Here is a 13,290-nt window from a genome sequence, read left to right as displayed (position 1 = left end):
CTTCCTCCACAATGGTGTCACAAAAGACGAATCCGTTTTTTTCTTCGTACAAGCGTGCCCACTCCTTGGGTAACCATTCTAACCTAACCTAACGTGCCAGTCAGCTTCGACTATTACGACGGCGGTATTATTTTTAGTGTATTGAGTAACTAGATGCCGCCAGAATGCAGCGTAAGGGGGCGCATTGTCATAGCGCAAATACTTGGAAGGTCTAATTTAATTTAATTTCATTTTTTTTATTTCATTTCAATTCATTTACTTTGATTCCAGTGCATTTTATTTCATTTCTCATTTATTTTTCTTAGCTTTGAATTGCTATTCATTCCTTTCTACTACATTCAATTAATTCTATTTCATTATGTACAACAATTTTAATGCATTCTTTGCCTAGTCCTGTTTTCATCTCACAAATTTTAATTCCATTGCATTTCATTTCGCTTTATTTCCTTTATTTTGCTTAGTAGTCTAAATCACTTTATTCATGGATAACTCCATTTAATTTATTTGCAATCTGTTCCACTATCTTCCAATCCGTTTCATTTATTTTGAATCTGTTCCACTATCTTCAATTCAAATTCAATTACTAAAGTTTTATTTTTATTTTATATTTCAACTATTCCTTTCATATCTCTACCTTTAATTTTATTCATTTTTTGTATTACTTAATTTTCGAATTTCATTCTATTCTATTTGAGCAAATTATATTTCAACTTATTTCGCTTCATTTCATAACAAATTACTTTATTTCCCTCAGTTTTATCCACTTTTAAATTTACTTACATTTTCTTAATTGCTTTTTTCATCTATTCCTTTCTAATTCAAATAGTTTTATTCAGTTTCACTTGAATTCATTTCATTTTATTCCCTTCCATTTCACTTTATATACCAGTTCTCTTGCAATCCATTCCACTCCATTTCATTTATCTTCCTTTCATTCCTTTCCCTTCTAATCCATTCCACTCCATTTCATTTATCTTCATTTCATTCCATTATCTTCCATTTCATTTCAATTATTACCATTTTATTTTTATTTAATTTAATTCCCCTTCATTTTACTCTATATTCCAATGCCCTTCATTTTATTTCTTATAATTTAATTCCATTCTCTTTGATTTCATTGCAATTATTACCATTTCAGTTTTATTTTTTATTTAATTTTATTTCTCTTCATTTTACTTATATTCCAGTTCCCTTCCAAACCGTGCCACTCCATTTCATTTCTCCTCATTTCCTTCCATTATCTTCCATTTCACTTCAATTATTCTCATTTTATTTTTATTTTCTTATTTAATTTTATTCGCCTTCATTTTACTCTATATTCCAATGCCCTTCATTTCAGTGATTATAATTTTATTCCATTATCTTCCATTTCATTTTAATATTTACCATTTATTTTTTATTTCGACAATTCCGTTCATATTATTGTCACTTAATGCATTCAATTTTTATTTTACTTAATTTTAATACCATTTTTTTCCGTTCTATTCCACTTCATATAAATATCCCTCTATTCCATTTAATTTCATTCTATATCATTTTTTTATTAGTTTAATTTTCATTCATTTCATTACATATCATTCCACTCCATGGCACTCCATTTCAATTCGTTTCTTTCCACTTTATTCCGTTCCACTTCAATTTGCCTTTATTTCCGGTTTCGCGCTCCTACAAAAACGACCGCTGAATTATTCCACCCGTTGCATGTCCATTCCACAAATTTCCTCAATTTCTCATAATCAAGTAAGTAAATGAATACAATGCGAATTTCCTTTTCCTTTTTGTTCCTATTCCTTTTATTTCAGCTATTCCGCATTGCTTTTGCAGTTGTTCGATTTGCAGAGATTTGTAAATTTGTCTTCTTGATGCGAGTATTGCTAGCATTTTGTTGGTGTTGTTAATTTTGCCGGAATTTTTACTGTTACTTTAATGTTGTTGATAGACTTACATACATTATTGTTGTATTATTTAGTTGTTTTAGTTGTTTTCACGCTTACACTCATGCATCGATTTAAGTGAATGGCGAACGGAAAGTGGTTAGCGGTGTTTTTGTTTTTATTTTCATAACTTTTTTTTTTTTTTTTGTTTTTCTGCATACTTTTTGCACATCTACGTGCCATGGACACACCAACAACAACAACAGTGCACTTGCTAAATCGACAGCAACATCAGCATGCAACTCGACTGCCGCATTGCAGCAGAGAAATTTTTTAATGGATTTATCAATGCGCGCGATGAAGCTGACTCGATCGCCGGTGTTGTTGTCGGTGCAGAGGCTGCTTTGACTGTTGCTGTTATTGTTGCTGTTGCTATTGCTGTTACTTTTGCTGCCGTTGTCGATGCCAATCGATGCCGAAACTGATGCCAAAACCGCTGCCAATGCGGAGATGCCGTTGTTGATGGTTGCCGTTACTGAAGCTGGGGCTGAGGTTGTGGCTCGTTACTAACGCTGTGGCTACAGCTAACGTTGCAGACAGCAAAATTACATGTGTGGATATGTTCACATATGCACATACACACAAACATATGTTAATTTATTATAATAAAGTATATGTTGCCGCTATGATTTTCCGCTTAATTTTACACGTTCACACTCTTTGTTACGGCTCCCCAACCATAGCAACGCAAAACAGCTTTAAACATCACATAAATTTGTAATAGACACAAAATTAATATTTTTAAATAATGGGTACATATTTTTTATGATAAACATTTTTAACAAGAAGCCAAGCCAGCCGCGGTAAAAAGTCATAAGTCAGCCAGACAGCGTCTAATCCTCTATCTCAATTTTTGGTAGATTTCGTGTGAAAGACGTTTTTACGCTAAGAAAAAATTCCATATATGTTTAGGGATTTACTATTAATTTGAACGTCAAATAAGCAAATGCTGTAAGGCCGCGGCATAGTTTGTTTAATTGGTATGGACTAATATATTTTAGTCCTATACGAATTGCACGATTAAGTTAGCTTAGATAATTGCAGCTCGGCATTCAAACAGACGCATTTTTAGGTGCGGAGAGTTGTTTGGCAATAAGATAGCGTTGCTGGAGCTCATTCTACACTTTGCCATTCTCCTAGAAATTTGATTGTATGGAAAGTTCAAGAAGCCGTTGAGATTTATGCGAGCTCTCTGAAGTCATATTCACTAGATAACCAAGGAAGATTTGGTGAAAGCGCAGCCTTCATGACAGCACGCCAGTGATTTGCCGTGTACTGCGATGACTGAGGCAGTAATAGACGCTTTCGATTTCTTCGTTGGAGCAACAAAGAAATACTACTGACATACGTCCGTATTATGCACGGAATTATAAATTTAAAATAATCCAGTCATTTGGCAAAGGAAGGAATGCGCCTCGAAGTGAATGAGATGGCCATACATATATGTATTTTTAGCAAATTTTAAGCCAGATTTATCGCGCTGCCCCACTATTGGTTTCCGGCGACTAATAAAAAAAAATGAGCCATATTATTATTAGCCGCACAACAGTCCAAATAACATATGAAGAAATCGAAACTACAGCGCAAAACTGCATCCCAAATATAATAAATTTGCTTTTTTAGTTTTCTCTCAAAGCGTCCGAATTGTGTAAGGGCTATCAACGAGACTAGTTCTTTCAAATAAATCGCATAAATCCAAACTTACACAAGGTATAGGAATTTGGGTCTCAAATAAAAGGTGAAAGTGCACAAAATCCTAAGAAATTTGTCGTTTGTCAAAAGAAGTCCTTTAAAGTTTCATCCTCGAATATTGTTGGCGATTTGCATTTCAATCTCTTTAAAAAATATGTTTTCATAGTTGCCATATGCACTACCACCAATCTAAATTTCAGCCTTCTTCATTACTGGCAGGTATATGGCGGCTATAACCTTCTCTCCAAGCATCAGCGAGCTTTGTATAATAACTGTGATAATGTGATTTAATGAGAAAATCGATGCATGCACGAGGCCTAACATATTTTTCATTTAAAAATGGTTTCAATGGGATTAAATTTGGGTTGGTGTTAGAGCGCAAAATTATATTTTAATCCTTAACAATATATACTGTTAAGACACTTTTAAGAAGACCTAAAGATCTACTACAAAAAAATCTCTCTGTACATATCAGGTCAGTCCATAAGTTCGTGCGTGTTTTACCCATAATTTAACTTTTGTACGATTTTTGCATACAAAAAATTATTCGCGGAATATAACGGAACTATTTATATTTTCTTTGATATATTGTGCATTCAACAAGTGATTTTAATCGTGGATAGAAGCACGTGTTGTTAAAAAATAAAATGGAATCTTCGAACGCGTATAAGAGGCATATTTTGTATTTTTTTTATAAAAGTGGTAAAAATGCAACAACTTCTGCTGCAGAAATAAACACTGTTCACGGAGAGGATATCGTGAGTGTAAGGACTGCGCAAAAGAGGTTTTCAAAATTCCGAGGTCGTAACTGCGACGTGGAGGATGCCCCGCGCGCTGGTCGTCCTGAAGTCTTTAACTCCGATGCCTTGCTCAAACTCGTGGAAGCTGAGCCAAATTTGACAGTCGATATGATAGCTCACAGGTTAAATTCTTCGCATGGAACAGTTCACAGGCACCTGGTTCAGTTGGGAAAGGTTTCAAAGCTGCGAAAATAGGTTCCGCATAGACTTTCCATCGCCAACCTTCAGCAGAGCGTGAATGTGTGTTCTCTGCTGCTGCAACGGCTTGAAAATGAAAGTTTTTTGAACCGTATTGTTACTGGTGATAAAAAATGGCCTTCACCCAAGAAGATTCTCCTGTCTATTTGGTGGGATATGGCGGGTATTATTTATTATGAATCCAAACCAGACGATAACTGCTGATTATTATTCCCATCAGCTATCAAACCTAAATGAGGCACTTAACAAAAATCGACCGTCTTTAGTGAATAGACGCAAAGTTTCGTTTCAGTACGACAACGCAAGACCTCATACCGCAAGGCAAACATTAGGCAAGCTGAACGAGCTCGGATGGGAGCTAATGCCACATCCACCATACACTCAGGATATTGCACCTTGTGATTATCACCTTTTCCGTGGACTTCAATCCCATATAAGTAACAAGAACTACTCCTCAAAAGAAGCTATAAAAAGGGATATCGAAGCGTATTTTGGCTCCAAGGACAAACAATTTTTTGAGCAGGGAATTAAAAATTTGACTAAACGTTGGGAAGGCATTGTAAATAATGACGGAAAACATTAAACATCTTTTCTAATAATTTTAAAATCACCTTTAAGAAACGCACAAATTTATGGACTGACCTTAACTATTATCGCTCCTGGTCAGAGCTTAGAGGGGAAATAATTCACATATTTCATATTTTTAATTCATATTTTCTTTAAGGTATTTGAATGAAAATCGTCAAGCATATTGAAGGACAATAATTTTAAAGAACATTTTTAAGGTATTTTACCACAAAATCACTTCGAAAAAAAATCGTTCTTCATTTGATACCCATATTTCTGTGGTGTATCTTATGAACCTCTTTTTGAAATCACTGCAAATTTATTATTAATTTATTTAGCCAAAGGAATAAAGTTTTTACTGACTGCAAAATATAAATAATTAATACAGGGGTTGCCTTTTATATTTTGCGCCTTTGCAACACTATGAATGATGAATTGTAATTTGATATTTTTTTCCGAAAAGTTTGGTATTTTTTTGCATAACCTAACCTAACCTAGCATAAACTTCCCAATAACGTTTTCACTTACGAGCTTTATTTTTTTCTTTACTTTGGTTAGTTAACTGAAAAATGCATGGAATTGAACTCTTAAAAATTGTCGTGCAATTATTTCTTACAATTTTCGAGACAGAAATGCATTGAACCACTTACTTTGACTTTTGGAATTGAAGCAGCGCACTTAGCCACTGTGAAACGCTGCCCGTCGATCTTGGCAGAATGGATTTCGTGAAGGTTATGGTGCCACAAACAATCGAAGACGCAAGATTATCATGTGACATATCACGAGATAGGGGCATCCGCGGACATGGACAAGGTCGCATGGTCGCAAGAAAATTTTGTTCCCATTAAGGTAGTGTTCTCAAGGTTTGTTCCCATTCTGGCAGGTGTTACAATGGGAAATTTTGTTTTGAAAAATAACAAAATGGCGGACTTTTGAAAGGAAGGTAGGTTTTTCGGGTGGAAATCAGGTTGTAGTATGGGAAGTTAAGGCTGCAATGAATCGAAAGTAGCACCTGCCAGAATGACAAGCCTACAGAACCATAATCAGTTTAACTTTTTCGTTTCAGATGTCCTGAAAAGCCAAAATCCTGTTGATGGTGCCACGCTACTACAAGCAAATATGTCAAAAAAAAATGTTAATGTTAATGTCAATAATCACATACTGTAAAATCAAAATGATCGCATTTTATTTTCTTAAAAAAAATTCCCAAAAATTATCTTTAAAAAATAAGTATTTGACCAGACTGCTACCTTAAATACCGCATAATTTAACAATTGCCCAAAACGGAACTCGTCGGTAAGAGTGAAAAAAAATATTTACGAAATTCAGATGCGGTGCTTCACAGCGCCTTTGACATCGTAACAAGTAACGAATCTTGGATCTATGCGAATGGGCCAGAAATAAAACAGCGATCGAGAATTTGGGTGTTATAAAACGAGCTTAATCCAACAAACGTTGTGCGAGTAAGAAACCCCTCAAAGTAAGTGGGCGCCTGTTCTTTTTTCGAAAAATCTGGTCACAACAGTACCACCGGAAAAGTCAATTCGGAGTGGTGTACCATCGTTTGTGTGCCAGAAGTTTTCAGAGAATTGATGAAAACCCACCGATGAAGATTAATTATCTTTTAACAAGACAATTCGAGCTCTCACGTGCCGGCTCACACATGAAAGTTTTTGAGCACTCAAAAGATCGAATTAATTTGTCATCCGCCTTACAGCCCTGATTTGACAACCAATGATTTCTTTTTGTTGCCGAATATTAAAAGACAAATGCGAGGCTGACGTTTTTCAACGCCTAAAGAAATTTTTGAAGCCTCTAAACAGCTCGTTTTGAACGTATCCAATTGTGAGTGACAAAAGTGCTTTGAAAATTGGTTCAAGCCAATGCAGAAGTGTATTGACTTCCAAGGAGAATATGGAAATGGAAAAGAAATAAAGCCATTTTCATTATTATTTTACTGTGTTTTCATTATAGGACTCAAACTCGAGCAATGGACTCAAAGTAGTAAATCTGATAAAATTGTAATTTAGCCAACATACCAACAAAAACTATTGAGATATTAGAGCTCCATTTTTTTGGTGTCGTTATCGTGTGAACTACGATCATTTGGAAAAATAATTTTTTAGTTGTTTTTTCGTATCTTTAAAGTCAAAACCGGTTGTCAAATTTTATATTTTCTAAAGATCTAAAACACAAATAAAGCCGGTTCCAGGAAAAGCCTTCAGCAAAATGCACACAAATCAATTTTACTAAATTTAAATAGAAAAGCGGTGCCCGGCTGAAAATGAATAATTAAGAGAAGCAATGAAGCAGAGAGGCTATTTTTCTATGATTTTTTTTAAATAAATGTTTATCTTTTCTATTATAAATGCCTGCAACATCTACTCATTTAATTTTCGATTGATTACTTGGCCTGTTATTTGGCACAAATGCATAAGGTTTTGTGATGCAGAAAATATGTTTTTTATATTAACATAAATTTTGCACAATATTTTATATAGATGCAGGAATTTTTTTTGCAGTTTTTCATAATAAAATTTAATGGGAAATTGATTGCAGCTCTTCATAAAATTATTCTGAAAATTTACGGCTGTTTTAATAATTTTCAATTAAATAGATGAGCGGAATGCTATTAAAATAATATCTTTACGATAGGTAATTTAATTTTGTTGCGCATATAAAAAAAATTAATGTTTCTCAATTTTTAGGCTTTATAAAATCTCCGGCTTTAATGTCTCTCAAAATTTTAACTACTATAATATTTTGAATGTGTGAAACTTATTTTTAGTTGTATTTAACTACGTAAGTTTCTTAACCCAGGCTTCATCGCTACTGGGTAAAAAATATAACTGTAGTAATAAAACCACTTCTAACTTTTTTCCTACAAAATATCGTGGCCTGCCGCTTTAAGCACCTTTCCCCATAGAAACAAAAGCTGGGCTCCCTACGTAAAATAAATATTTAATTAATTATACACCTATGTATAAATTATGTGGTCGCGACCGTTTGTGTTTGTATTTGCCTAGTGACAAGCCCCGAGTTAAACGAGCCGCGCTCTTCGTTTTATTATTTCGTTCGCGTAGCACAATCGCTGCAATTCTTAAAGGGTTTGTAACATAATTTTTAGATATTTCATGTGCTTGAAAGCAGGCAATTCGAAGCTGCAGCAAGGCACAAGGTGGCGCAAAATTAGTCATCCTATTTTGTTTTTGAATAATTTTTTTTGGTAAAATTAAATGATTTTAAGTGGTGGAAATCTCTCTTTTTACCTCCGTTTACCTCTTTTTACTATCCGTTTGTATTACGCGGCTGTTTTGTTTACAAGTGCGAAATATGATTGGCGTATGATCTAATTTACAAAAATTTTAACAACTTCTGGTAGGGTGACTAATTTTGCGCCGCCTCGGATTTGTCTAAATGAGCTGAAAGTGTGAAATATATGCCAAAAAATGTTACAGGTAATATTCTTGTGGAATTTTTTAACCCATTAGCCTCCATCTAAAAGGGTCGTTTCGACCCTTACTTTCAAAAACCCACAAAAAAACAATTCCGAAAGCCTTTTCAGGATTAAAATGTTCTAAAAGAAATATTCTTCAAAAAATTGTATGAAGGGTCTTCTCAGACAAAACCTTCTTCTCACCAACGTAAATATCTCTAGAGCAACTAAATTAATACTAATTTCAATACTTATAAAAGGAAGGTATAGTGTTGTATGCGTTCAAGTAATCTATTGATTGAAAAGTAAATTAATACACTTTCGGTTTGGCTAATTTTAGTCCTATTTTTGCAGCTAATTTTTTTATATGATTTTTAGAGTGCATTCGAGCTTTTTACATAGACCGTTGGGGGCGTAGCGGAGCCTATGAATTGTTTTATGTTGTGATAATTTACTATGTGCCGGCAAAAAAATCCTTAAAGTTGAGTTTGGCTATGTTAATCTTAATATCGGGTTTCACCACCCTGGTCACCACTCACTTAGTCTTTTAACTGACAGCCAAAAGGGCAACAGGACTCTCTCTTATGCGTTGTTAGGCATCGGCGGTCACAGTCAGTAAATCATAATATAATAAAATGATTATTGCGTAATACAAAAACATTTCACTAATTAAGTTTGAATAAACTAAATGAGTTAAATTCGTTATCAAATGAAATAATAAAGGGGGTGTTATTCCTTCTTGCCACAAATTAATTCTTTTAATTTTTTAGCGACTTTTACGTTGATGACAGGAAAATTCAGTCTGAGAAACCCCCCAGTAAAATTTTCTCAAAAATAAATTTCTACAACATTTCAATCCTCGAATGGCTTTCCAAATTGATGTTTTGCGTGGATTCTTGAAGTAGAATCCACTCTCTTCACCCACCCACCTTCACCCTTTTAGGTGAGGGCTAATGGATTAGAATATTCTGCGAAAATATTAACCGTGAAATTTTACTGAATATTTCTTAAACTCTGATTGCGGTGAGGCATATATTTTAACCACTTTTACCACTTTTTTGAAAATGACTTATGCTTGCACACGAGAAAAAATCGAACCAACTTTTTCTAATTCAACAAGTGTTTTATTATTGGATAGATATGCTCTCAGAAAATATGAACAAAGCCACGGATGATGTGTGTTGTCATAAAATTGGAGAACAGTGTTATTTACGCACACAGATTGAGATAAAATTTAAAATGTTTTAGCGTGAAAGTGGGTTTACACACATACATACAGACATATGTACTCGTAAACCAGAGAATGCATTACTATATATTATTATTAGATTAGTTTTGTGAGCAGAGTATTTATTTGGCAACAATTTCTTTAGCACTTGTTTTATTATGTTAAATGAAAAATAATTTGCCAGTAAAGTCGAGATTAATATCTGAATACAGACACACCTCCTTTATTAACAGTTTGCTTTCTAACTGAAGTAATTTATTTTCTTTTTTTTTTACTTTTTGATTTTTTTAATTTTTTTTTTTTTTTGCTACTTTTTTTGTTTCTTTTCTTTTTTGCAATCCCAACAACGGGTATTTTTGATACAGCGCCGTCCTATGAAATGTCAATTGTCAGCCCAAGCATTAGGATCTCAGCATTTAACGATTACCTGAACTAGTTGTTGATGAACTAGTTAATAATGGGCGAAAAATCAGGTAGGTGCTTGCGTTCATCAATATTTACATTAATTTAATTTTCATTTTGTAGATACATTCTCAATGTAAGAAGCCTTTTTAGTTATACAAGGTGGCGCAAAATTAATCACCGTATCGAAAGATTTTTTTTAAGTTTAGCAAATGGCGTATGTTTTCTCCTTTCAGTCCACTCACACAAATACAAGGTGACGCAAAAGTAATCACTTTCAATTTTATGATTTTTATGGCATTGCACGTCAATCATATTTGCCACTTGTGAACTAGACAGCTACAACTTACAAACAAACCAACAATGGAGCGCGTAAGGTAAAAAAGATATTTCCATCGCTCAAAATAATTTTATTTCATTTGGTAGAAAAGTTATTCAAAAAACATAAAAAATGGATGATTGATTTTGCGCTATCTTATTATGTTATTTGAAGTGTATCCACTCTAACTGGTAATTTTCTAACTAGTCCAATTCTAGTTATTATCGAACTAGTGCCATTTCTTCCAACAATTATATCAGTTCGTACGCTAGAATGTTGCTGAATAGTTTAGAATTTAACTGCAAGGAAGTATGCACAGAAATATTCTTTAGCTTTGTCTTCCTGTTATATAAAAAAATGTACGTAAGAATGCTCATTTGTTTTTATTTGCGGGTTTTGTGCAAAAATATTTTTTTTTTTGTTTTATTTTATATATCTAATACATTTTTTTCAATTATTCATTCAAATTTAACAAATTTTTTTTTTGTTTATCTAATTTTATATTTTTTTCTTTTATTTTTTAATTCCAAATTTTATTTTTTTTTTTTTTAATTTAATATTTTTTTTATTTTTTTTTTTATTTATTTACTCTTACATTTTATTTTTATTTATTTAAATTTTAATTCTTTAATTTATTTTCTTTTATTTAAATTAAATTTTATTTATTTTCCATTTAATTTTTTTTTAATATTTTTGTATTTAATTTTAAATTTAATTTTTTTAATTTAATTTTATATTTTACTTTAATTTTATCTTATTTAATTTTAAATTTTAATTTGTTTTATTTAATTTTTTTTTAATTTTTTTATTTAAGTTTAAATTTTTTTTTTTTTTAATTTTATATTTTTAAATTTTTTTTTATTTATTTACTTTTACTTTTATATTTTAGTTTTGTTTATTTAAATTTTATTTTTTTAATTTAATATTTTTTCTCATTTTATTTTAATTTTTTTATTTATTTAATTTCAAATTTTATTTATTTATTATTTAATTTTTTTTATTTAGTTTTAATTTTTTTAATTTAATTTTATATTTTATTTTTTAATTTATTTTATTTTAAATTTTATTTATTTTTTATTCAATTTTTTTAAATTGTTTTTTATTTAATTTTGAATTTTATTTTTTATTTATTTAATTTAAAATTTATTTTATTTTATTTAATTTTGAATTATTTAATTCTTTTGTTTCTATTTAATTTTTCCATTTTCTTTATTTAATTTTAAATTTATTTTTAATTTTATTTAATGAATAATTTTAAAATTCTTAAATAATTAATTTAAAATTCAAAATTTAATATTTAGTAAAAAAGTTATTCAAAAAAGACCGAAATTAGATGATTAATTTTGCGAAACCTCATCGTAAAAGGAAAACATTTGTTTGAGGTGTATCCACTCCAACTGGTAATTTTCTAACTAGCGCAATTCCCGTTACCTTCGGACGAGTATCGCTTCTTCCAATAAATCGTTTGCTATAATATTTAAATAATTGAATTTGCTGAATAGTGTGATTTTTGCTGCAGGGAAGTATGCACATAAATATCATTTGGTTTTGCCTTCTTGGCTTATAAAAAAATAGATACTAATTTGTTGTTAGTGACTGCAGTGTACCCAATGGCCGACACTTCGACCTAAAATATCTTTTGCTTCCTAAAAAAATATGTTAGTATTATTATTTTATTTTTATTTCCACTTTTTATGCAGAGACATTTTTTTATTTCATTAGCTTTACGGGCATAGCTTTATCCATTTTGCACCGACGCATTTCTATTTATTTATTTATTTTTAGTTCTTCATAACTTTTGAATTTTATACAGGCATACTTTTTATTAGCCTATTAACTAATTATTTTGAAGTGATATATTTTTCACAAAAAAAAAATACATTTTTATTTCAATGTTTATTCATATGCGGATATGTTAACAACACAATAAAATGCGCAATTTGTTTGTCTTCTCCATACGCTTTTTCACTTTTCTTCCGCTGCCTTTTTCATCAATTACACAACATTTGCTTGATCTTTGTTAATTTTCAATTAATGCAGATCTTTTTTTACACAAACGCTCACAGTTTTGCAAAACCGTACCGTAAACTAAGGGATTTCAAGATAGCAGCTGCAAATCTTGTGCGGAATCAAGTTAATTCACGTAGACGAAAAAAATCAAAATCACTTAAAGGCGGCTAAAAGTTGTGTGAATTAATATAGACATAAAACAAATAAAAGTTAATTACGCTTGCACGCGTCACAACGCTGGCACCGCAAAACTTCATTAAAACGTGAAAAAAATTATGTCAAAAACAAAACACAAATTTAACAAAAAACAATAAGAAATAAAACAACGCACCAAAAACAAAGAAATGTTTTATTTAAACGATTTGCCTATATGTACATATGTATGTTTATACGAATTGTAAGCGAACGACGAACGCGTGTTGCACGCGCAACGTACCAAACTCTAACTGTGCGCGTCGTCCAAACAAAACTCAGCTCAAACGCTGGCAACGTGTTAGTGGCGCTGCTCACTTCCTCCACCTTCCTTACTGTCGTCCCCTCTTCGGCCTAATGGCCAAGCTATTTGTTGGCTAGCTGGTTTGCTTGAGTTGAGACTGGACAACTGACTAACAAATACAATATTAATAATAATACAAAAACCAACAACAACAAGAAGAGCACATTGCCACACATAAACACACACACACACACACACATGCATGCTT

The 13,290-nt window shown here is 31.9% G+C and overlaps 1 protein-coding gene across 1 annotated transcript in view; it reads right to left on the bottom strand.

Moving 5' to 3' along the window:
- LOC129242139 (mucin-2-like) overlaps positions 1-12,993 on the bottom strand; it is a 162,299-nt gene extending 149,306 nt beyond the window's left edge. Inside the window, exon 1 of the mRNA XM_054878700.1 lies at positions 12,918-12,993. The gene's annotated coding sequence lies outside the window, so the exon portion shown is untranslated. The remainder of the gene's footprint in view (positions 1-12,917) is intronic.
- Between the last annotated feature and the right edge of the window lie 297 nt (positions 12,994-13,290).

Source organism: Anastrepha obliqua, chromosome 3 (assembly GCF_027943255.1).
Source record: "Anastrepha obliqua isolate idAnaObli1 chromosome 3, idAnaObli1_1.0, whole genome shotgun sequence".
Classification (NCBI taxonomy): Eukaryota; Metazoa; Arthropoda; class Insecta; order Diptera; family Tephritidae; genus Anastrepha; species Anastrepha obliqua.
The sequence above is the reverse complement of the archived record's forward strand: the minus strand, read 5'-3'. Positions and strand labels throughout refer to the sequence as shown.